Here is a 24,972-nt window from a genome sequence, read left to right on the forward strand (position 1 = left end):
TAGAATAACTGAGTTAATATATGCAAACACCATGGAATAAATAACACCTCGAATATGATAAGGGCTGAATAAATGTCAGTTACACTTTATTATTTTGATGGTGGTGTTGTTGAGATCATATTTAGATTATATTAGATGATCATTCTGGTAGGTTTTATTTGAAATGTTCCCATTGGCCAAAACTATTGCCATTCTTTTGAATATTGGTAGAAAAGTTTATGTTTTTCAGATTGTTAATTGGGAATAGTTCAGAACAGAAGAAAAGCCTCACTATATCAAGTTACATTGATACTTTGACTTTAGGTGGGTTTACTAAGTCTGTCACTCTGCCACAAAAGAAAATTAGATTAATCCAACAAGAAGCATTCCTCATGGAGTCACATTGATTTTTGCCTGCATTGGATGTTCTTCTTTGCACTTAGAGAATTGATTTATTCCAGGTGAGCAGAAAATCTATCATTTTTGGAGTTTGTTTTCTGTCTGCTTGTTTTTCAAATGGCTCTGAGCTTACCTATTTCTAAACATATATCCCATAAGGACAATCAGAAGATAATCCAATTCTCCATATAATACAATTTTTTCTTGTGTAGCTTAACTTCATTTATGGACAGTATCATCCCAGTGATTATTTGTATTTTCTTACCCTTCCTATAACAATGTGTTTTGAGTAAATCAGTAGTTACCTAAACATATGACAATCTGTAAATCAAACAGCCACTGATGATATTCTAAAAATAAAACAGGAGTATAGTTACTAATGCAGCATTCTTGATATCACTAAATTTTTATTTTACGTGAAGACATTAATGTTTCATAGTTTACTTAATTTTCTGCTTGAGTTTTAAGGTCATTTACACTCTTAATAGTTATTCTATAACAATGTAACTATTTTAAAAGCTTCAAATGCCTCATGATCCCAAACAGCTATTTGCAAGTAAGGTCTAAAAATGGCTGACTTGTAAATACTTTGAATTTATGCATAATACTTGAAATGTATAAACCATTATCTTTTGTGTACATTTGCTGACAGAAAGAAATGTGTTTTAAAGGAAGATGCTACTGCTTCTCTAGATTCTGTACATCAAACACAATCTTCGTGCTATGGTGACTGTTCTTTAGGTATGTTTGCTGCTGATATGGAAGCATTTATACAGATTATGTGCCTGTAAAATCCAAAGAACTCTGAGTTGCCAGTAATATTTATTCAAACATGGATACAATGAACATTATAAATATGCAATTTATTTTAAGATAGCTATTTTCTGATTTCAACAATTATTCCAGCCTCGTTAACAGCATTTGGATTTCTCTTATGATTCTTTTATTCCTCAAATTTACAAGAAAAATCTCCCAAAGCTCATTACAAACTGTGATTACATCTACTTTTGAACTGGATTTCATCAAAGCTTAAAAAAATTAGATGAGAGGCTTGATTATTACAGTTTCCTTAGAAACATGGGAAACAGTAAAAACACCTTAGAATCGAAGACTTTTTGGCAAAGACTCTAACAGTCCATCTGCTGTGTTCAACTATTAAGATAATACAAACAGAACAGCTATATTTCAGATATCATTATGTATAATTAGATTTTGTTAATAAAGGGAAAGAATTTACATTGTCTTTATGATATGTAACTATACAATGAGTATATATTAGAAGACTATACAATGAATATATACTAGAAGAAAGCAAGAAAGAAGAAAGGGAGGGAGGGAGGGAGGGAGGAAGGAGAAAGGGAGAGAGCTATGAAGAAGACATAAAAGGAAATAAAAGGAAAAGGGAAGAAGAAATTAAAGCTTGAACTTCCTTCACTATCCAGTGTGGTCAACATGTATTATAATAGCCTCTGAGGGTCTCTGAGAAAATAGTTTGCTAAATTGTATTCTTTTCACCTACTGAGAGTGGACCAGTAAACTTCTAAGCTATATCACTTAAATTAAGTTAGCGACCCACTCCAGTATTCTTGCCTGGAGAATCCCCATGGACAGAGGAGCCTGGCAGGCTGGAGTCCATGGGGTCGCAAAAAGTCAGACACAGCTGAGCAACTAAGCACAGCACAGCATTCATTTGTTTGTTTAACAAACATTTACTACACAAAATCCTATGCCCCAACAACTGGTGTAGGAGCTGGGGTTTAACAGTGAAAAAGACATAATCCTTGACTTCAAGACTTGGATGTCACTGGGAAGACAGAAAAAGAACGAATTCTTTAATAAAGATCATATCCTTTCTGATAGGGACAGAATGAAAGGACAAAATAGGTGGTTAAATAGTTAATTGCACTAGGAGATTGTAAGTATAAAAAAATGGGAGACTACTTTAAGTTAATGATTACTTGAGCAAGCAGGTTTGTTTAACCACAAAACCAAGCAGGCTTGCTTAGCAATAAAACCATGCAATAGAAGCACAAAATAGGCCCCCAAACAATAAAACAATGGTGGCATGAGACATATATCCTGCCCAGTGAGCTCAGTGAGTTAGTAACCCCCAAAACATGTTCTTTGGCCCCTAAGACATGTTCTTTGCACAATGCCCCCCAAACAATAAAACAACAGTAGAAAACAAGGCCTACAATCTGCCCAATGGTGTTACTAAGGGCAGATGGTTAATGACCCCCAAAACAGGCTCTGGGTATGCACGCACGCACACACACACACACACAATTATTTATGGAAAGGCGACTTTTCAGAATGGAAGATCTTCATTGTACTGAAAATATTTTTCCAACATGCTATGATAGTCCTAGCCTGACCATATAGGTGATGACAAGGAGACTTCCCTGCCCAACCTGGGGGAGGAAATGATGATGGAAATGGGACGTCTACTCAAGGAAGACAAAGAAGATCTTCTCCTCCTTCCCTCTCTTTCTCCGATTATAAAAATGTAAACTACTAAGTACTCAGGGTAGTGCAATGCTTGGCTGCTGCTTATGAACCTTACAAGTGTTCTGTTCTAATAAATCACTTCTTATCTATCACTTTGCCTCTCTGTGAATTCCTTTCTGCATTGAGACATAAAGGGCTGTGGTGTCAGAGCACTTCAGAGCCCCCAAAAAGACACCAATTGGTTTCATTTCCTTTTGGCAACTCTTAACACATCCCTGTCTCCAAATACTACTTTCAATCAATATTCTTACTAGATCTTGATTCTGGTGTGGGTGGCAGTCACAGTACCCAGGATTTCTTCACCTACCAATCTCCTTCCCACTCCCTGCATTCACAACAGAGCATTATAACTTAATTTAGGTCCATCGATTTTCTCTTGAAATTTGAATCCAAACACAGACACACAGGAACAGAAGAGTTTTGAAACTGAGGCAGAGCTGCTGCAGTTTCCACCTTTGCCCAAGGTTTGATTTCAATTCCTCATTCAATTCTGCAAACCAAAGATATCCCCCAAGAATCTCTTTTTCTTGCTTATGCTAGTCAGCTCTGTGTTGAAAACCTGGCTTATTAATGACTCTAATATATCACTGTAGAATATCAGGACAACTTACCTAATGCATTAGCTGAAAAAGACAGATGTTCTGAGTCTAATTCTTCATGGAATCCTTACTCAAGCAAAATTCCCAGATCAACATAATTATGTTTAATTTGGGACTCATAGAAACTTAAATTGAATTTTAAGTCAAAACTAAAATTAAGAACCTCAAGACAAGGTCATCTAGTCTCCCACTCACTGGTTTTGACAATCTCCATTACGTAACCATTCAGCTGCTCCTTGAATACACCCACTGATAGGGAATGCACACCACAAAAGGCAGTTAGTTTCCTTTTAGATGATTCCAGTTGTCAGAAAGGCCTGGCATTTACGCTGTCTCATAAATTTGTATCATAACTTTTCAAACATTAAATTCTTTGCCATTTCCTTAAAAAAAGCTCTTAATTTGACACTTGCACTATCAACAGACTTTCTTATACGCTCCAATACAAATTGTCAGAATAGACTCAAAATCCAATAAAATGGAGTTTAAAAAAGGGTGTACATATTCACAGACCACAATTTTGACCACAGAAAAATAGCCATGCTTGAATGAATATTAAAAGATCAGGTGAAAAAAATGCCAAGAATCTCTGACCTTTCATGACAAGCTGCCAAGAAAATAAATATTTCTTGGCAGGTAGACCAGATCCAAAGGCCAAATATCAATGGATGCACACTCATCCTCCAATCTTTAATATGACTCAATGAATCTTAGCATTGGCAGGAACTTTAAAGATCATGTAGCTAAAATTCTGTAATTTATTGCAAGGAAACTGAGGCATAGGAATTAACTACTATTTTCTAAATAAAGCTGCTGCCACTTTTTGAAATTCAAAGCTCTAAGAATTTCTTGTGTTTAAGATATGAGGAAAAACTTACAGCTAAGACATTATTATTTTTCATGCACAGACATGACTTAGGACATTGAGAATTTTTCTTTATGGGTTTCTCTGCAACTTATCCATCTAGAATGCAGAGTGTGAGACAAATCCTTACTGTATTTGGGAGATAACATTAGGGAAAAGAAGAGGATGACCACCAAAAACCTACTTAAAGAAATGGAGACTGTTTGTAACTTATTACTACCCCTCCTAATAAGCAAATGACTTTGTTGCTAAGACCCCAAAATTAAATTTAAACCCTATGGTAATTAATCTGAGATGATAAATTATAGTCATTGCAGAATTTCAATTTCCTCCTTAGTTATTTAAAAACTTTTAAATAAAAGGCTTCAAGTACTCAGATTATTTCCTTTCTTCCATTTTCATAATAGCTTTATTCATGTTCCAGAATTTGGAGTTGATTTGCAATAATTTGTATTTAATATATGTGCCTATCAGGGATGTATTTTTCTGTATAGAGCCTATTTCACCAAAGATTTATATATTTCTGTTATGTATGGTTGCTATTACAATTTAGTGTAATAAAAAAAGTAAATAAAATAAAAGGTTATATTTACTCTCTAGAACACAAGTGAATTGCCCTTCAAAAACTCTCATTTTTAATTTCAAGAGTCTCTGTTAATAATTATCTAACCATTAGTATGAAGTGACAGTTCAATCTCTGCCTCTAAGTAATGATTATTTGTTGAATGACTCAATATTATTTAATTGACTTGCTAGATGATCCCTGAAACTCTTTTTTCTACATGTCCGATTTTTCATTTGTGCAATATTGTATCTAATACCTTTCAAAACATAATAACTCTACTTATCATTAAGGTAGCCATCCAGCATTCTCAATCACATGAAATTCATCTGGAATTAGAAGTTGATAAAAGAGACCTTCGGGCACCAGAAATAAATTTTATACAACATTCGTCAAGACACCCACATTTTAATCACAGAAAAAGTCTTAGATGTTTGCTCAGAGCTTGTTTGTTCTTGTCCTGTAGACATTTCTAATATATTCAAACTGATGGGAAATACTAAGTAAATGGGAGCTCCTCTGGTGGCTCAGAAATAAAGAATCTGCCTGCAATGCAGGAAACCCAGGTTAGATCCCTGGGTCGGGAAGATCCGCCAGAAGAGGGCATGGCAACCCACTCTAGTATTCTTGCCTGGAGAATCCCACGGACAGAGGAGGCTGGCAGGCTGCAGTCCATAGGGTTGCACAGAGTCGGACACGACTGAAGTGACTAAGCAGCAGCAGCAGTAAGTAACTGAATAACATGAAGAAGGAGCACTGGCAGCAATTGTATTACCTTTGATAGGAAGGATGCACTATGGCAGTCTGGAATTATTTAGAGTAAACACGTGCATAAATGCATGCTTAGTCACATAGTCGTGTCTGACTCTTTTCGAGCCCATGGACTGTAACCTCTGTTCATGGGATTCTCCAGGCAAAAATCCTGGAGTGGGTAGCCATTTCCTTCTTCAGGGGGTCTCCCCAACCCAGGATTGAACCTGGGTCTCCTGCACTGCAGGCAGATTTTTTAACTGCTAAGCCAACAGGGAAACCCAGAGTAAACACAAGCAGGGCTAAATAAACAAAATGTACTGAGGATATCTATGGGTCACAGTAAATTACTATAATCAATAGTCTTAATTATAAGCCCAGACTGTCAAGAAAAATGTTAAGTGTGCTTAATGTATCATGTCTAAAAAGTCAAGAATATATTTGTGCCAAGTCATTTCAGTCACGTCTGACTCTTTGTGATGCTATGGACTGTGTGGCCTGCCAGGCTCCTCTGTCCATGGGATTTTCCAGGCAAAGAATACTGGAGTGGGTTGCCATGACATCCTCCAGGGGATCTCCCCAACCCAGGATTACTCATCACAAAATTTTCTATTATGACTGGTGAAAACTTTAAAATATTAAATTTTTTTTTAATTTTAATATTAAATGATTTTAATTACATGAAAAATTAAGCCAGGGAGATAGCATATCCTCTGCTGTTGTTTAGTTGCTAAGTTGTCTCTGACTCTTTTGCGATCCCATGGACTATAGCCCACCAGGCTCCTCTGTCCATGTGACTTCCCAGGCAAGAATACTGGGTTGCCATTTCTTTCTCTGGGGGAATCTTCCTGACCCAAGGTTCAAATCCCTGTCTCCTATGTTGCAGGTAGATTCTTTACCACTGAGACACCTGGTAAGCCCAGCATATTCTCTAGCATTGTCAAATAATATACAATGTCACAATAACAACACAGATCAGTGTAATTTTTACTCTATCTATTTGTACATCTGGGAGTCCAGTTCCTGTCACTAAGCTTAGATTAATCGATTCTGAATATAAAATATTTCCTGAATAATCTAGCTGAGCATCACAGCATCTTGAGAGAATCCTAGTTTTGCAAACAAAAGCCACTAGTATGTTTTTCAGTAAAAATACAAAACTGAAATTATTCTGTAAGCAAAGGATGCTAGGTTATAATGTGCTGTTATCAAGAGTCTTGTTGGTTTCAAATACTGTTGATCTTGTGCATATCTTCTTGTTTCTATGGTAATAAGTAGTTCCTTTTTTTCATTGCAGTAAGTCTAAACCCGAACATTTCACCTCTATTATATTTCAGAAAATACGAAGAAAACAATATTATGCAGATGGTTTCAGGAAAACCTTAGTGTGACAGGCATGTGCTTAAAATGACTGCTCATGGTAAGTATTCCCTCTAGCATTGCTGAAATGTTTTGTTCAATGGCAGTGGCATATGTAAAATAGTGCACTTGAAAATACGAGTCTTTAGTTCCTTCTCCAGCTGTATGACTGATGATTTGTGGAGGTCAGTCAATGACTCTAGGCATGTTTCTTCAATCAAACAGCAAACTAGAGACATAGTAAGTGTGTTTTAAAATAAGTTTATAGGACAATTTGAAATCCTCTCAAGCGATTCTACCTTGCCAAGATGATAACCCTCTCTCCAAGACACAAAGGCCCATCTGGCCACAAATTATGAAAAATAGATAAAGAAATCACTAAGAAGGCACTGCTTTCTGCCTCTGTCACTCCCTGAAATACTGTCTCCCTGATTTGCTTAAAAAACCAAACACCAAACAAAAAACACAACTACTCTTCATTTTGTGACATAAAAACAAGTCACAGAATGCCCATTAGTTTTTGTTTGCTGGTTTTTGAGGAAATAGCAATGGACTCACTCTAGCTAGAACCAATATTCATTAAGCAAAACAAAACTGTCTCTGTTGATTTGTCCCCCAAATGGAAATAAGAGATATTATAAATATCTTTTATAAATATATATATATATATATATATATTATATAATATCTATTATAAATATCTTCGGAGAAGGCAATGGCACCCCACTCCAGTACTCTTGCCATGGACGGAGGAGCCTGGAGTCCATGGGGTTGCTAGGAGTCGGACATGACTGAGCGACTTCACTTTCACCTTTCACTTTCATGCATTGGAGAAGGAAATGGCGACCCACTCCAGTGTTCTTGCCTGGAGAATCCCAGGGACCAGGGAGCCTGGTGGGCTGCCGTCTATGGGGTCACACAGAGTCGGACACGACTGAAGTGACCTAGCATAGCATAGCATTATAAATATCTTATTATAAATATCTATAAAGATATTATAAATTCCTTTTTAGTTCTTACTGAAAAGAATGTTCATATTTAACCTGAATTTCTTTGTTATTGTTGAGCTGCTAAATCATGTCTGACTCTTTGCAACCCGATGGACTGCAGTCCTCCAGGCTCCTCTGTCCATGGGGTTTCCCAGGCAAGAATAGTAGAGTGGGTTGCCATTTCCTTCTCCAGGGATCTTTCCAAACCAGGGATCCAACCTGCATCTCCTGCATTAGCAGGCAGATTCTTTACCACTGAGTCACCTATAGCAATTGGTCAAATGTGGGGAGCCAAAAGTGTTTGACAGGAATAAGCACATCTGTTTCAGAAGTACTGTAACTTCTCTGGCCTACTTGGATATTGTTTCAAGTTCTATCAGAATAATATACCAAATAAAACTCCAGGAACCTAAAAGAGATACCTCCATGTATTTTGATCCACTTCTACAACAGACTAACAGCATACCACTCATTTCCAAAGCCATGCATTTAGAATTTTATCTTTTTACTCTTCATTATGAAGATAAAATTCAATAATGCTGAACTCACTTACATTGTAGTAATGTGGCATTGATTAAAACTAAAATAAATTTTTGGCTTTTTAATTAAGAATCATTACCCATTGGAAGAATCTAGATGAATGTGTATGAGTGACTTTTCATGGAAGAAAAATTTTGATATTCATAATAATAATAATCTGATTATAATCCAGAGACTGATAAATATCTATCCAAAAGCATTAAAGACAATAAACCAGAGTAAAAGCATGTTTTATCTTAAAGCAAAATATAAATCAGAATAAATCTAATAATGAAAAAGATAATTATAAACAAAGGAATTGTAATTTCTATAAAAGTCTTCTCTAAGGTTTTTTTCTTATTCATTGGTGTGTTTCTTATCCCACTCCAACTATGCTGGATTCTGTACCTAGAGAAAATTGAATGTATAGAGCTCCTTCAGATAAAACCTTACATACAGAGTGAATTAGAAGATGGGCATACTAAAATGAAAAGGAGATGTGCCTGATGTGCCTAAAATCATTCTTGAAAATTGAATGTATTTTTTTCCCTAGTATAATAGCATTTTATCTAAGGCACTGCAAAAATCAGGTCATCTTTGATGCACAACCTGAATAGAGTGTTGAAGCAATGAACATCATTCCTGAACACCTTTCAGTATCGGAAAAAAAGTAGGGGGTTTAAAAGCCAGCTCACAAAAAACAATCTCGTTTACCCTTTCAAAATGTCAAGGAAACAAATGGGAAATGGAATTAATAAGAGGTTATTAGTATAACTTATCTTAGATGACCATGTTATAGTTTGTCCCTCAAACTATAGTAGTTTGTCCCTACTTCCATGCAACTAGGGAGAAATAAATCCATGAATGTAACTGGGGGAAAAATGTATTAAAATCCAACAGACTATATACTTTATCTCTGAAGTATGGCTTACTAATTGGTTTGATGTTTTGCTTAAATACTGAAGTATGTGTGACCAAAACATTTACACAATACTTTATTTAGGTGCTTACTTTCAGTAAAAGCAGTATTTTACAGTAACGAGATAGTCTGTCTTCATAAAATATGTCAGCATTATGAAAGAAAAGGGAAAAAATCATAGCAAGTCAGCTGTCCACCATAGCTCATCCATGTCATATGCCACTATAATACTACAATTGCTTTTTACATAGATGAGAACCCAACAACAATTGTACAATGTGGCCCTATTTATTTTATATATTAGAGTTAATTCAGTGGAGGAAAGATGGGATGTGAGCAAATATACTGAAAACTGAAATAATAACATTGGCAATTATTTGATCTCGACTTTAATTAAAAAATGATCAGCACTTTGTTATTCCCTAGGTTCCCCAAACAAAGCCATCTTGCAGTACAGTTGCCTGGCCCTTAGTTTCTTTACATTAAAAACAAAAAGTTACCCAACACACACAGGAAATGAATTACGCTTTAGTTCAAAAAGTGAATTTTCATTTTCATGTGGTACAACAAGGCAGTTATATTCCTTTAGTTGACAAGTATGATATTGCTACCATACTGATGTAATCTCAGTTCAAGCCCAATATTTCATGAAAGTTTCTCATTTCTAGCCAAGATTTAGAGATATCAACAGTAAACACATCATGCTTTTATGGAGGTTTTCGTTCTCCTCTGACACACCATTTTAGTGATACATTTGTTACATTAATAGAATTCTGTTTTTTTTTTTTTCTTTTACAACACTGGAGCAATACCTAGTTATTTTCAGAGAAATCATACTTTTTTGCTACTTGTAGAAAATGTGGGGTATTAGGCTACAAAATGAAACTACTTCACTTTTAGTCATAAGCAATATGTTAATGATGTAGCTCAGAACCCAGCAAAATAATGTCAAACTAATCTGCAATCTGCCCAGAAAAAATGAAATGTCAGCCAATTCTACCAAATGGCAAATCGTTTTGCTGTTCAAGTATATGGCTTATAAATCCGCTGGTTTAGAGTAAGGGGTAAAAGGGAAAGAAAAATGAAAAGCCTTGAAAAAAAAAACAGCACTGTAATGGCAATCTTTTACTCTTCCTGATTATCTAAAATTTTGTTGGTCATGTTTTAATCGGCAAGTTTTGTTTTGTTTTCAGTGCTTTTAGAATGATTTAGTCACTCAAAGATTTAAGCTACCATTTTTCAGGGTCTGTAGAATAATATGCTTCAAAGGAATTTTTATAAACAGAGACCATCTCCCTTGAATATTATTAAGAATAGCCCTTATAAATAAAATCATTAAGTGGAATTTTGTATGTAAAGTCATCCATCTGTGTCAGTGTTCACAAGGATTTCCACAGATTGTATTGGGTGGGGATCTTTTAAAAGTAAGACCAGCATAAAATACAGATGCCTTTTACATATGGTTTAGATAATTTGAATTGACTTCACAATCACTCATCTTAGTACTGGCATGTAGAGTTAATATTTTTTGGTTAAAAAACTAAACACTGTATCTAGAAACAGCATCTTAAAAGTGATTCCTTCCTCAAACATGTGAACACTGCAAACTGCCTGAACTGAACTGTATTAAGGCATAAATTGAAAGCATTCGGTAGTGCCCTTGAATACCAGTGTCTAATCAACCAATATCAAAGAAATCTTATGTCAGTCATTAATAGCAGGAGATACAAAATTGTGAGGACATGTCTTTCAAAGCAAGTTATTTTCCTAAGACAAGAAGTACTGCTAAATAATTGTGTAAATTATATTTGAAAAAATTTAAACCTTGATTTATATCACAGCTTATGCTTCTGATTAGCTTACCACCATCAACTGTTTTAGATAATCAGGAAAAGTGAATCTATTTGATCTGCATGCGGTCTTTTTATAAGAATTGCCTCTTGAATCTGTAAATTCTTTTCCTTAATGTCAATGAGTCAAGAAGGTATGAAAAGAAAGAGAAGCAATGATATAAGAATATAAAAAATATAAAAGCAGAACTTCTAACTAAGAAAGGACAAATGCAAAATAAACACAGAAATGCCACTGAACTATGAGAAATAAGTTCCAGTGGCAGAAACAACTTGAGAGTAACAGATTATGATTAACTGTGAGGGCAGATGTTTAATTTCCTTCATGATGGAAATAAGTGGTTCAACAGCTGTCATGTAGTAAAATCACTGAACTCTTACAGTTAGACACTCACACTCAAAACCAGAGCACAATTCACATTCTCTCTCCAGTACCGTACATGGATGCATGAATGGCCTAACAGCACTGTCGGCTGGCAAGTTGTGAGGTTTAAGATTTACTTCTTAAATCTCAGCTATTTAAGAAGCCCATATAAAGTCTTCAAACGGGTTTGCCTGTTCTCAACCATTTCGTGAACTAAAAATCCTTTCATATGCACTATGCTACCTTCCAGAGTAGAATAAAAGACATTCAAAAGGGAGGTTATAACAAGGTAAAAAAGTACCATCCTCTCCTTTTCCTAGACTTGACTGAAGCCTCCTGTCTAGACTCCAAGCTAAATAGTCTTCAATTTCTATTTCTCCTCTGATAAACTTCACATCAATGCTTCTTTTTGTTCTCACGATGAATTAGTCCCTACCCAGCAGTTTCTGCTTGGATACTTGTATTTGCTTCTTAATTGCTCTTCCTGGAGATTTTCTCACTCCCTATATCCAGGTAAACTTAATCCAACTCAGGCATCACTTGCAAGAGGACACTCAGGGAATAGGAAGTGCTCTGCCTTACAGAACAGACTAAAGCTGAAGTGCTTATCATAGCATTTAAAGCCTTTTACAATCTGACCTCAAATTAATAAATTAGTTTCCCAATGTGGTTATGGATGGTAAGTGTGCTAAATATCAAGGATGAGGAAAGATCTGTGTTGACAATTTCATGGAAAGGTTTGAGATAAGCTGGACCTAATTGTGGGAGAAGGCAATGGCACCCCACTCCAGTACTCTTGCCTGGCAAATCCCATGGACGGAGGAGCCTGGTGGGCTGCAGTCCATGGGGTCCCTAAGAGTCAGACACGACTGAGTGACTTCACTTTCACTTTCCATTTTCGTGCATTGGAGAAGGAAATGGCAACCCACTCCAGTGTTCTTGCCTGGAGAATCCCATGGATAGAGAAGCCTGGTGGGCTGCAGTCCGTGGGGTTGCACAGAGTCGGACACGACTGAAGCAACTTGGCAGCGGCGGTGGACCTAATTGTTCACTTTGTCTTAAATATTAATTTATTCAGTTTATCCACTCTTTAAAAAAAACTTTAATTTTTCTTTATACATTTATTTTGGGTGTGCTGAGTCTTCATTGCTGCATGTGGGCTTTCTCTAGTTGTGGTGAGGCGGGGACTATTCTCTAGTTGTGGGGAGCATGGACTACTCTCTAGTTGCAGGACTACTCTCTCTACTCTTCTCATTGTGGTAGGTCTTCTTGTTGTGGACCATGGGCTCTAAGGCGCATGGGCTCAGTAGTCGCAGTGCAAGGGCTTAGTTGCCCCTTGGCATGTGGAATCTTCCCCAACCAGGATCAAACCCATGTCCAGGGCATTGGCAGATGGAGTCTTAACTACTGGACCACCAGCAAAGTTCAACTTAACTCTCAAAATATCTTCTCTGTGTTTTTCCCATGCTTTCTTCCTTTCCTCATATTAACTCATTCCTCTATTACAGCTCTATGTAAATACACTGAGTAATATAATCTGAAAAACATTAAAAATACAAAGATATAAGACAAAGCCCTGGGCTTCCCTGGTGGTCCAGTGACTAAAATTCTGTGCTTTCATTGCAGGGGATGCAGGTTCCATCAAGTTGGTTGGAGAACCAAGATCCTGCACACCCTAAGCTGTGGTTAAAAAAAAAGAAAAAGAAAAAATTCTCTCCTTCTTCACCTTCATCCTTTCTTCCTCATGTATAATCATATTTCCCCTTACATAGAGCTATATTCTAAAAACTCAAATATATTTTCATATTGGTTTCTTTCCAACAGCCCATACTCTCTTTTACATTTTCCCATTCAAAATATCTTGGGACTTGGAACTCTGATACTCCTTTGAAATTCGATCCTATTCTTTTTTTAAACTACAGTTACTGACTCTGAGTCTTCTCACTCTAATTCTTTAAACTACTAAAGTCTATTACCTCCCTTTACCTATCTCCTAAAAGCATTATATTAAGGTCACAAATAAAAATTGAATTAAAAAAATAACAATAATCTCTAGTCATCAGCATACTTCTATGCAGAAACTGATAAATATTTATTGGATGTTCAATATCTGCCAGGCACTGCACCTGGTGCCTGACTAAAAGATGACTAAGATAGTCTCTACTTTCTGAAAATTCACAGTATAAACTCCTCTCTGATAGGCATGTAAATGCAATAATGTATGATAGAAAATATACACGGTATGAAGTACATTCAGGGCATAAGAGAGTGGTCAATTCTATCAGAAGAGGTCAGAGAACATTTATTCAGAAGAGATGGTAATTAAGCTTGTTTTTGAAAAAGAAATAAGAATTCTTCAGAGTAGAAGAGAGAACATTCCCAAAGAGAGAAATTAATGAGGTACAAAATTGCAGTGGAGTGTTTGAGCTGTGATTAGGTTAGTATAGTTGGAAAGGTGAGTAAAAAAAAGTAATGAAATTAGAGAGACCAAAACATAGCAGGCACCCTGCCACAGAGGTGTGTGATTTGTCATCTGAGCAACTGAGAACCATTGCAGTATTTTTTAAGAGTTAAGTAAAATTATATTTGTGTTCTATAAAGATAATTCTGTTCTCTAATGGTGGGAATTTGAGGGCACAGGTAAAACTAGAGGCAAGGAAGACAAGTTGATGGGTTACTGCAATGTTCCAGCTGATCAGTTATGAGAACTGGAATCAATGAAAAGCAGAAGGAGAATATGAGGGCAGAGGGAGGTATACAGTTATGAGATGGTCAAGAAGTACATTTAATAGAAGAATCAGATTAATGTTTATGAGGAAATGTTGACTGCTACCTTTCTATTTCATGGTGGTGCCAAGAACCAAAACAGGACTTGGGAAGGAGAACAGACTGAATAGGGAGAGGCATGATTCATTCAGTGCTGGAATTTTTGACTTAGAGGGCTATTTAGAATGCAGTTTGGCTTATCTCTAATGCAGGAAAGAGATCAGAGCTATAAATATATATTTGGAAGTCTCCACTAAATCAGTAATATACCTCTATACTTATACACATGTGGGTGGGAGAGCTCAACCAAAGGAAGCTCTTTTATAATTATATGGTTTTACTTGAGTACTTTCACCACATAGGTTCTATTACAACTACTAGTTATTGTTCAATCTTGTCTGACTCTCTGCAACCCCATGGACTATAGCACACCAGGATTCCCTGTCATCACTGAGCTTCAGCATCAGTCCTTCCAATGAATAATCAAGGTTAATTTCCTTTAGGACTGACTGGTTTTATCTCCTCACAGTCCAAGGGACTCTCAAGAGTCTTCTCCAACACCACAGATTGAAATCATAAATACTTTGGTGCTCAGCCTTCTCTATGGTACAGGTCTCACATTCATACATGACTACTGGGAAAACCATAGCTTGACTATGCAGACCTTTGTCAGCAAAATGATGTCTATGCTGTTTAATACTCTGTCTAGTTTTGTCAAAGCCTTTCTTCCAAGGAACAAGGGTATTTTAGTTTCATGGCTGCAGTCACTATCCACAGTGATGGAAGATTCTTGAATCTATATGTTCCTTGTTTTCTTTCTTATTTATTCATCTAAACAATTCTGAGTGCCTGCAGGACTGGCAGTGGACTAAGAACTATATACATTTTCTTAAATGAATAAGGTATGGTCCCTTCCTTCCCAAGGTATACATATAAATAGAAGTCAATAATATGAATAAACAAAATACAATTTAGTAAAATGGCATACCTATGCATAATTCTATGGGACCACAGAGAGGTCATTAATTTTTACTAAAAGGAAATACTGGGCTTGACAGAGCTCTCAAACTATATTTCTAATGGGTTTATCAGATGTCCCAATTGAATTTCCTATGGTATTTCAAACTCAATGTATTTAAACTCAACATTTAACTGTGCAACTTTTGATGAGAGTCACCTAACCTCCCTTTCATTTTCCTACATGCAATTAGAGAGAAGAAATAAATGGTTACTTCCAGATGTAACACTCTAATTTCTCTGAACTTTTCTCATAAACCTGTAGCTTTTTGTACTCTTTGTTTAGGCTGACACCAACAGTCTTAGTGGCTCCTTCCTTTCCTTTGCTTTCCCGACATTGATAATGGGTCAGTTCCCTTCATCCTCTCTCCAAAAATATTATAGTATCCATATCTCTTTTGCGTCTCTACTACTACTACTACTAAGTCACTTCAGTCGTGTCTGACTCTGTGCGACCCCATAGATGGCAGCCCACCAGGCTCCCCTGTCTCTGGGATTCTCCAGGCAAGAACACTGGAGTGGGTTGCCATTTCCTTCTCCAATGCATCTTTACTATCCCTGTCAAATTCCATGCCCTTCAACCTCCCTGTAGGTTTCTGCATTAACCTCTTAACCACCCCTTTTAATTCCAGCTTTGCTCACCAAAAATCTCTTCTAAAGACTGTTTTTAGAATAACTTTTAAATGAGGAATTTTGTTCCTACATTGCAGGAAGATTCTTTACTGTTTGAACTACCAGGGAAGCCTTAGTGATCATGACTCAGCTCAAAACATCAGTTTCCCCTTTCTGCATTTGTCAGTCACATAAAGTCAAATCTGTATTTTTTTAAGGCTTTCTAGGATTTTCCAACAATTAGTTTTCCAACTTCATGTCACTTATATTTTCTTCATCATTTTTTTATACTTTTTCTGTTTTCACCAAACTGGATTTATGAATATACAAATATAGCCATAATTTCCTTGTAATTGCTGTGTTCTTCAATTATTTATCACTGATGGCTAAAACAGTGCCCATAATGACTTTTGACAAAATGACTTTTAAATTACTTGTTTTTTTTTTAAACTGATTCATACATGCATACATCCTATGTTACTTTAGTCATATCTGACTCTTTGCGACCCTAAGAACTGTAGCCTGCCAGGCTCCTCTGTCCATGGAATTCTCCAGGCAAGAATACTGGAGTGAGTTGCCATGTCCTCCTCCAAGGGATCTTCCCAACCCAGGGATCAAATTCAAGTCTCTTATGTCTCCTGTGTTGGCAGGTGAGTTCTTTGCTACTAGCACCATCTGGGAAGCCCAATAATTCAAAGAAAATAGATAAACACAAAGTGTACATAAAAATCATATGAAATAATAGTCAACTTTTGTTGAACATCTTTCAGATAATTCTCCAGTTATAAACATATGTATATAATTTTACACAGCTAAATCATGCTATGTATGCTGCTGTTTGACTTGCCTTTTTTTATGCAACAACATGCTGCAGGCATCTTCCATTATTTATTTTAATTATATATTCCATTGTAGATAAGGTTCACATTCAGCCAGTGTCACACAGAGGATGGCAGCTGTCCGTTCTAAAAAGTCAGACATCTATTCTGAATTGTCAGTGTACACATTACACTGGTCATTGAATATTTTAATATCAATCTGATTATAGAAATGTATCATTATTTCTGTGGTCTTCCCTGGTGGCTCAGTGGTAAAGAATCTGCCTTCAGTGCAGGTGATGCAGATTTGATCCCTGGGTCAGGAAGAGCACCTGGAGAAGGGGATAGAAACTTACTCCAATATTGTTGCCCAGGAAATCCCATGGACAGAAGAGCCTGGTGGGCTGCAGTCCATGGGGTCACAAAGAATCGGATAGGACTTAGTGGCTAAACAACAACAACATTATTATTTCTTTGTCTTCTCTGGATAGGCAAATAAAGATAATATTTTAATTGACTTTTTAATTTAAAAAATGAGTTGCACTTATCCTTTGATATGCCACTTAATGCATTTTACTCCATTAAACCATTTTTAAAATCCCAAGCCAGAAATTATCTCCAGCCTCCTGAATTCCCATGGGACTTTGCCCAGTCCTTGTGTGTGGGGTTGCAGAGTCGGATATGACTGAAGCAACTTAGCAGCAGCAGCAGCTGCACTTATCACTTTCAACCTTGAATTCTAATTATTTTAGTCTTCTATCACTAATAGAATATAAGCTCCTTCAGGACAACAACTCTTTTAATGTATTCCACAGTACTTGGATCAATGACTTGCTCATCATAAGCATTCAAAACTTGTTGAATAAATGGTTGAAATAATTAATATCAAAAATATATCAACAAAGAACACTATATCACAAGGGCAATTCAGAATTCAGCATGTTGAAATTATTAGTGAATGCTCAAATAAATTATGTAAATTATACTAAATTATCTAGTAAGCAAATTACCAACTGTCAATGACTTTAGAAAGAAAAAGGAGAAAGTCCTATCCAACAACAATTTCTCATAAAGCAATTAAAAAAGCAATTAATGAATGGTGAGCCTTGGAGATTATAATGGAATTATTGGGTGGGAATGCCTTCGTTTAGCCATTGTTTTTCTAAACGTCAAAATTTTACAAAGTTAATTCGCTGATGGTGTTCTTCTGTAAGGAGGCTTAAAAAAAAAAAAAAAAAACAGGAGATAAATTGAATTGTGTGAACTTTGAGTTTTGCCATCCTCAGTAAACCCTAAGAGAACTGTGAAATTTATGGAGAAACAAGGTAAATGAATAATATAAGTTCAATTTAAAAAGGCATGGGGCTCCTAGGCACTCCACTTATTGTTGATGAGAAAGAAATCTAGCTTAACATTCCATCTGTACCATTAATCAGACCAAGTGAAATGCATGAATTTTGCCCTTAAGAGAAAATGTTCAGAGACTAAGCCATAGCATCACCCAACCTCATGCTTTAGCAAACTAACTATTCCCAATGCTAGCTGAGTAGTATAGAAAGTTCTTTCCATAGCTTAAATTTCATAACCAAAAAATGCCATGAATTAGAAACATCATCATAGAGTGAATATTCAGAATAGAGGAAAGAAAATGAGTTATGGTTTCTGGACATAACAGAATTAGGTAGTTTGGCATTTTGTTATCTACTTTGACTTTGAATCAAATTTTCAAATAAACCTCAATTTCTACATAAGCATACATAGGCATTACCTTAGCCTATGGAGAGCAAGATGGGACAATGTGGGACCTGAAATGTAGGCATGGAACCTTGGGCATGGGTATCAGTAGAGCCCAGAAGCTTTCTGAAAGAAAATGGGATGACCCAAAGCAAGATGCTTCTGTGAACATGAGATCCAGCTGGAGGCAGACCTGCCTGTCTTTTATAAAGGAAAATCTCTGAAGTAGTGAAGCAAGACCAGATTGTAAGAATGTATTTCTGAAAATCCAGCAGAGAGGTTTTAGTAAAGGATATTTTCATTCCAGGTGTAAGTTTTTTTCAGTCCTGATTGAATATTAAGACCCTCATACAGGCCAGCTTTACCCTACCAAGAGGCCTGAGTCAGCAATAGTTTAAGAACCACAGAAAATGGTTCTGTCCATGTCCTTTCTAGGATGCTTGCCATACTGTTGTTGGATCTGCTTTGGCTAAGGAATATAAGAAAATACAATAGAGATCCACAATTCCTTTTTTAAAAATTGGGGTATAGTTTCTTTATAATGTTGTGTTAGTTCCTGCTATACAAACACATGAATCAGCTATATGTGCACATATACCTCCTATCTCTTGGGTCTCCCTCCCTCCCCCCATCCCACTCCTCTAGGTCATCACAGAGCACCAAGCTCCCTGTGCTCTCTATAGCTCCCTATGCTATATAGCAGCTTTCCACCAGCTGATTTACTCATGGGAGTGCACACAGGTCAATACCAATCTCCCAGTTCTCACCCCTCTCCCTCCCATGTCCACATGTGTTAGAATTCGATATTTGCTTTCCTCTGACTTACTTCACTCTTCACGCAGATATCTACATCTGTACATCTACATCTACAGTCCATCTACATCTCTACAAATGACCCAATTTAATTCCTTTTTATCACTGAGAAATATTCACCTGAAATTAAAAAATCTAAAACAATCTCTAACAAAATACTTTCTTGGTAACTTTAGTAGCAAAATGAAGCTTGAAATGACACAAGACTCTTTATAACTTTTATTCATCGCACGAAGCATGAATATTGTAGAGATTCTACAGCAGAAATATCAAAAAATGTTTAAGAACCACTGTCCCAGAACCTAAAGCAGGTATTCCATAATACAAAGTATATGTAACTTACAAAATCTAAAATATTCTAATTTCAAAATCTATAGCCCCACAGGTTTCAAATGTAATTAGGTAATAGTGTCATAGTTAACATTTACTAGGTGTGAGCTAAGTGCTTCCTATGCACTCCCATATGCATTAGCTCATCTAATCTTCATCACAAGAACTCTATGATTATTCACATTTTACAGCTGAAGAAACTGAGGTAAAGGAGGGTTCAGGAAGGTGTGCAGAATGACCCATCACACTGAGTGGTACAACTGGGACACCAAATCAGTGATCTGATACCATAGCTCACATACCTCCCAACTCCATATCACCTCTCCATGTTCTGTTGGGAGACATTATCATTAAAACTGCTCTTTGGAAGAATTAACTACTTAAAGGATTCTAATAAAGTCTTGTTCTACAGGGAAAGTTTAAGCACATAATTACCCACCAGTCTTACTTGCTAAATTTTCCTTAGAAGAGAGTGGGTGAATGAGGAAAACAGCACCTCTTTTTCTATTATTTTCTACAGAATGTTACTGGACTGTGCCTCTAAAGAATGAGAAATCCTGTCCTTAAATGAACTCTTAAGATGGTCACCACTATTGGCATTTATTCCTAATAAAATCTGAAGAACACCAGAAATACCTCTGTGCACAGCCTGACATTACCCACAAAGTGTCGGAAACAAACAAGCAAGCCTGGCCTTCATCAAAATTACAAAATCAAAGTGGTTGACATGTTCTGAGAAAACATACCTATGATAATTGAAAATTGAGTAAAAATTGACTTTTTAGTCCATTTCCATTCCAAACTGCAGTTCTAACTCTATTGTCACTGTAATAGATCTGTCTTGATAAAAGATCGCTGAGACCACCCTCTTTTGCAGAGCTTTAGTGAATTCTTAAGCAGACACCATTTTGTAAGGACACTTCCTTTCTTTTCTTGTGAAGGAGGTAAAGTCTACGGACCTCTAAGCTAAAATCAGTCTATTGAGTTTGATCATAATACAGTAGTTTTCAGTGTGTGACTGTTTTACAGTTAACTGTTCTGAGAAGCTGAGCAGATTGTTTTTGCTTCAGATTAGAGAGTGAGGGACACACTTGGGCCACTCTGCCGTCCTTGATGTGTCAGATATCTGGTGTCTTTGATCTGTCCACTTGAAAAGAGTGGAGGCCACACTTTGCTGACCCCAATAGAAAGAGAGCCGAAAGCCTTTACTCTGGGACCGCCTGAGGCAACAGGACACAGGTCAGGTCTGTAACACCAGCAGGTACCCACTGGAACGTACTAATAGAAGCTGCCTTCTCTGAACCCTAGGAAAGGACTCAGCCTTCTACAGGGCCCACAGCCTAAGGAGGGTCACTCCTCCATTTACTCCCTGTAAACCATTAACTTGTGCTAAAATCCATGTGTAGGGATGAAAAATTGCAACACTTTACCTCTCTGCTCAGTACTTATCCTGTCTGGGTGTCATGAGAAGCTACAGGGAGCATTAAACTCTGAGTCTACGTCCCCCAAATTAAGCTCACCCACTTCCAGACAGTTCCCTATTTATATTGGTTCAACTGAATGATTCTTCAACTTTACGATGGTGCCAAAGTGATTCATGATCAGAGGAAACTGTACTTAAAATTTTTAAGCCTGATCTTTCCCCAGACTAGTGACATACAGTGTGATGCTCTCGCATGATGTTAGACAGAAGCAGGGACTTGAAGCTCCTGATCAGCCATGCAATCCTGAGGATAAACAATCGCTATACTTACATCCATTCTGCCCCCACACAACCATTCTGCTTTTCACCTTCAATACAGTATTCATAAATCACATGAGAGAGCCAACACTTTATTCTAAACTGGGCTTTGTGTTAGATGACTTTGCCCAGGTGTAGGCTAATAGTGTCCTTTTAAGGTAGGTGAGGCTAAGTTATGATGTTGGGTAGGTTAGGTATATTAAATGCATTTTGACTCATATTTTAAATTTACAATGGATTTATCTGGACATCAACCCATTGTAAGCTGAGAAAGGTCTGTAGAGAAGAATGATTTTCTATAGATAAATGTGTGGAATTAGAAAATTAGTACTAATAAATATATAAGCCATTATTTATTCTGCTACATGTAAGGTGAGAGAATGTAACAGAGCATCTCCCTTCATGTTTTTGGATTGCAGGTCAAGAAGCAACAGTTAGAACTGGACATAGAACAACAGACTGGTTCCAAATAGGGAAAGGAGTACATCAAGGCTGTATATTGTCACCCTGCTTATTTAACTTATATTCAGAGTACATCATGAGAAATGCTGGATTGGATGAAGTACAAGCTGGAATCAAGACTGCCAGGAGAAATATCAATAACCTCAGATATGCAGATGACACCACACTTATGGCAGAAAGTGAAGAACTAAGAGCCTCTTGATGAAAGTGAAAGAGGAGAGTGAAAAAGTTGGCTTAAAACTCAGCATTCAGAAAACTAAGATCATGGCATCTGGTCCCATAATTTCATGGCAAATAGTTGGGGAAACAATGGAAACAATGACAGACTTTATATTTTGGGGCTCCAAAATCACTGCAGATGGTGACTACAGCCATGAAATTAAAAGACACTTCCTCCTTGGAAGAAAAGTTATGACCAACCTAGACTATTAAAAAGCAGAGACATTGCTTTACCAACACAGGTCAGTCTAGTCAAAGCTTTGGTTTTTCCAGCAGTCATGTATGGATGTGAGAGTTGGACTGTAAAGAAAGCTCAGTGCAGAAGAATTGATGCTTTTGAACTGTGGTGTTGGAGAGGACTTTTCAAAGTCCCTTGGACTGCAAGAAGATCCAACCAGTCCATCCTAAAGGAGATCAGTCCTGAATATTCATTGGAAGGACTGATCCTGAAGCTGAAACTACAATACTTTGGCCACCTGATGCAAAGAACTGATGCACTAGAAAAGATCCTGATGCTGGGAATGACTGAAAGCAGGAGGAGAAGGAGATGACAGAGGATGAGATGGTTGGATGGCATCACCGACTTGATGGACATGAGTTTGACCAAGCTCCAGGAGTTGGTTATGGACAGGGAAGCCTGGCATACTGCAGTCCACGGGGTCACAAAGAGTCGGACATGAGTGTGCAACTGAATTGAACTGAACTGAACAAGATTATCCAGCAAATGAGTTGAAACATGTTGATTTATGCATATTTTCTTTCTTGTTTAACAATAAGCAATTGTGCATAGTTTTATATATATATACCCTGATTACTAGAAATTCTAACTTAATATGACCACATAATTTGCTGTTTTTAAAAACCTGTCAATAAGTATCTGTTTGTAAAAGTATATAAATTTGTTGAACCAAAAATTAGAAGAGTGAACATTGAAGCAATCATCACCCTACTAAGAATAAAGATCAGAGTTAATAAAGCTCTCTTTTCTGAAATAAAGTCAGGGATAATGTTGGAAGGCAACAGGGACTGAGTCATATGCAGAGACTGGTCCACAAGAAGGTCTAAGAGAGGAGTCGGTCTATGCACACATCTAGGGAATCACTTCTACTCGCTGCTTTTACAGCCATCATCCCAGCTTCAACTTCTGGCTATGCACATTAACCTCCACAGTCTCAGTGCATCTTGCTGTACTTTATTTTACTCTATCACACTTTCTACTGCACTGGTGGTATTTGCTTTCCTCTCTTTTATTTATCATATTATATGGTCCTTAAATCAGTGCTGATGCTCAAGAAAAGAAAGTGGAAAACTGTATACCTGATTAATATGTGAATTTGATAGTCCTCCCAGACATAACAGAATTGGCAGCATGTAGTTACACACACTGGAGAAGGCAATGGAACCCACTCCAGTACTCTTGCCTGGAAAATCCCATGGATGGAGGAGCCTGGTAGGCTACAGTCCATGGCGTTGTGAAGAGTCAGACACGACTGAGCAACTTCACTTTTACTTTCATGCACTGGAGACGGAAATGGCAACCCACTCCAGTATTCTTGCCTGGAGAATCCCAGAGACAGAGGAGCCTGGTGGCTGCCGTCTATGGGGTCACACAGAGTAGAACACAACTGAATCAACTTAGCAGCAGCAGTTACACACACATATTATTTTCATAAAGTTGCTCACTCATGTCATATTTGAAATTCACAATACACATTTTGTATAAAGTGAGTGTAATAAAACAGGGAATCTTGACCCATCCTAAAGCATAAAGAAATCAAAACTGGAGAATGAAAGTATATGAATGATTTCAACAGCTTGCTCTTCTCTGAAATTCAGGAATTGGCACTTTAAAGGTATCAGACATTTAAAAAGCAAAAGGGTAATTATTAACTAAGCTCTCTGAATTAGCCCATGGGTCTAGCTGACACTAAAAGAGTTTTTTAAAAAACACATTATTTTCTGTTTTTACAGCAAGAAGAAAAGAACTGAGAATACTGACGGGTATTACCCATGTTTATCTCAACTACTGAATTAATGTGTTTATAAAATAGCATTCATATTTTCTCCATAGTTGGAATGGCTTTCTGTCCTGCTCAAGAATTTAAGGCTCAGATTTAATACTACTTTCTCCATAAAACCCCTCCTAATATTCTTAACTTGAAGATGTTGTTGATGGTTGAACTAAGAATCACAGTCCCAGGCCTTATCACTTATGCTATACTGCTTTTTGCAAGTTTTAATTGTATTTACATCTTAGTCCCAATCAATGGTCAGAGATCTTGCCTTATTCATCTTTGAATCCCCTTCTCTGACTTCCCTCAGCAAGTTCCTAGTATAGTTTGTATCACAGTAGATCTACAAAAAGTGCCTTGCTAATTGTGGCAAAGAAATAGGGACAACTTTTCTGGCTGCCAGACGTTAGTTTCTTTTTACTTGCACTCAAATAGAATTCTATCCTTAGATTTCTTCAAATAGTGATACAAACATAATATTTATAAAAATATTTGATTCATCCATTAAGAAAGAATTTGCCTGTTGCATACTATCAGATATGAAACCATGGGAGAGTGAAAAGAAATTAACACAGACCCAACTTAATCACTTAGCATTCTAACTGGAAGACTGCACATCATGGAAAACTGTTAGTTCATTAATTCAACAACATAGATATGCAGTTTATCATATGCCAGTTATTGTGAATAAAATTATTAGCAAAAATTGATGAAGTCTTAGAAGGTCACGGATCTTGCAGTCTAGATAGAAAAAAAACAGACAATGAAACAATTTGTTATGGTAAT

General features: G+C 36.8%; 1 protein-coding gene across 9 annotated transcripts in view; it reads right to left on the minus strand.

Annotated features, from left to right (window-relative positions):
• Positions 1–24,972, minus strand: part of GRIK2 (glutamate ionotropic receptor kainate type subunit 2) — a 735,871-nt gene that overhangs the window by 557,442 nt on the left and 153,457 nt on the right. The window lies entirely within an intron of this gene.

This window comes from Bos indicus x Bos taurus, chromosome 9, assembly GCF_003369695.1.
Source record: "Bos indicus x Bos taurus breed Angus x Brahman F1 hybrid chromosome 9, Bos_hybrid_MaternalHap_v2.0, whole genome shotgun sequence".
Classification (NCBI taxonomy): Eukaryota; Metazoa; Chordata; class Mammalia; order Artiodactyla; family Bovidae; genus Bos; species Bos indicus x Bos taurus.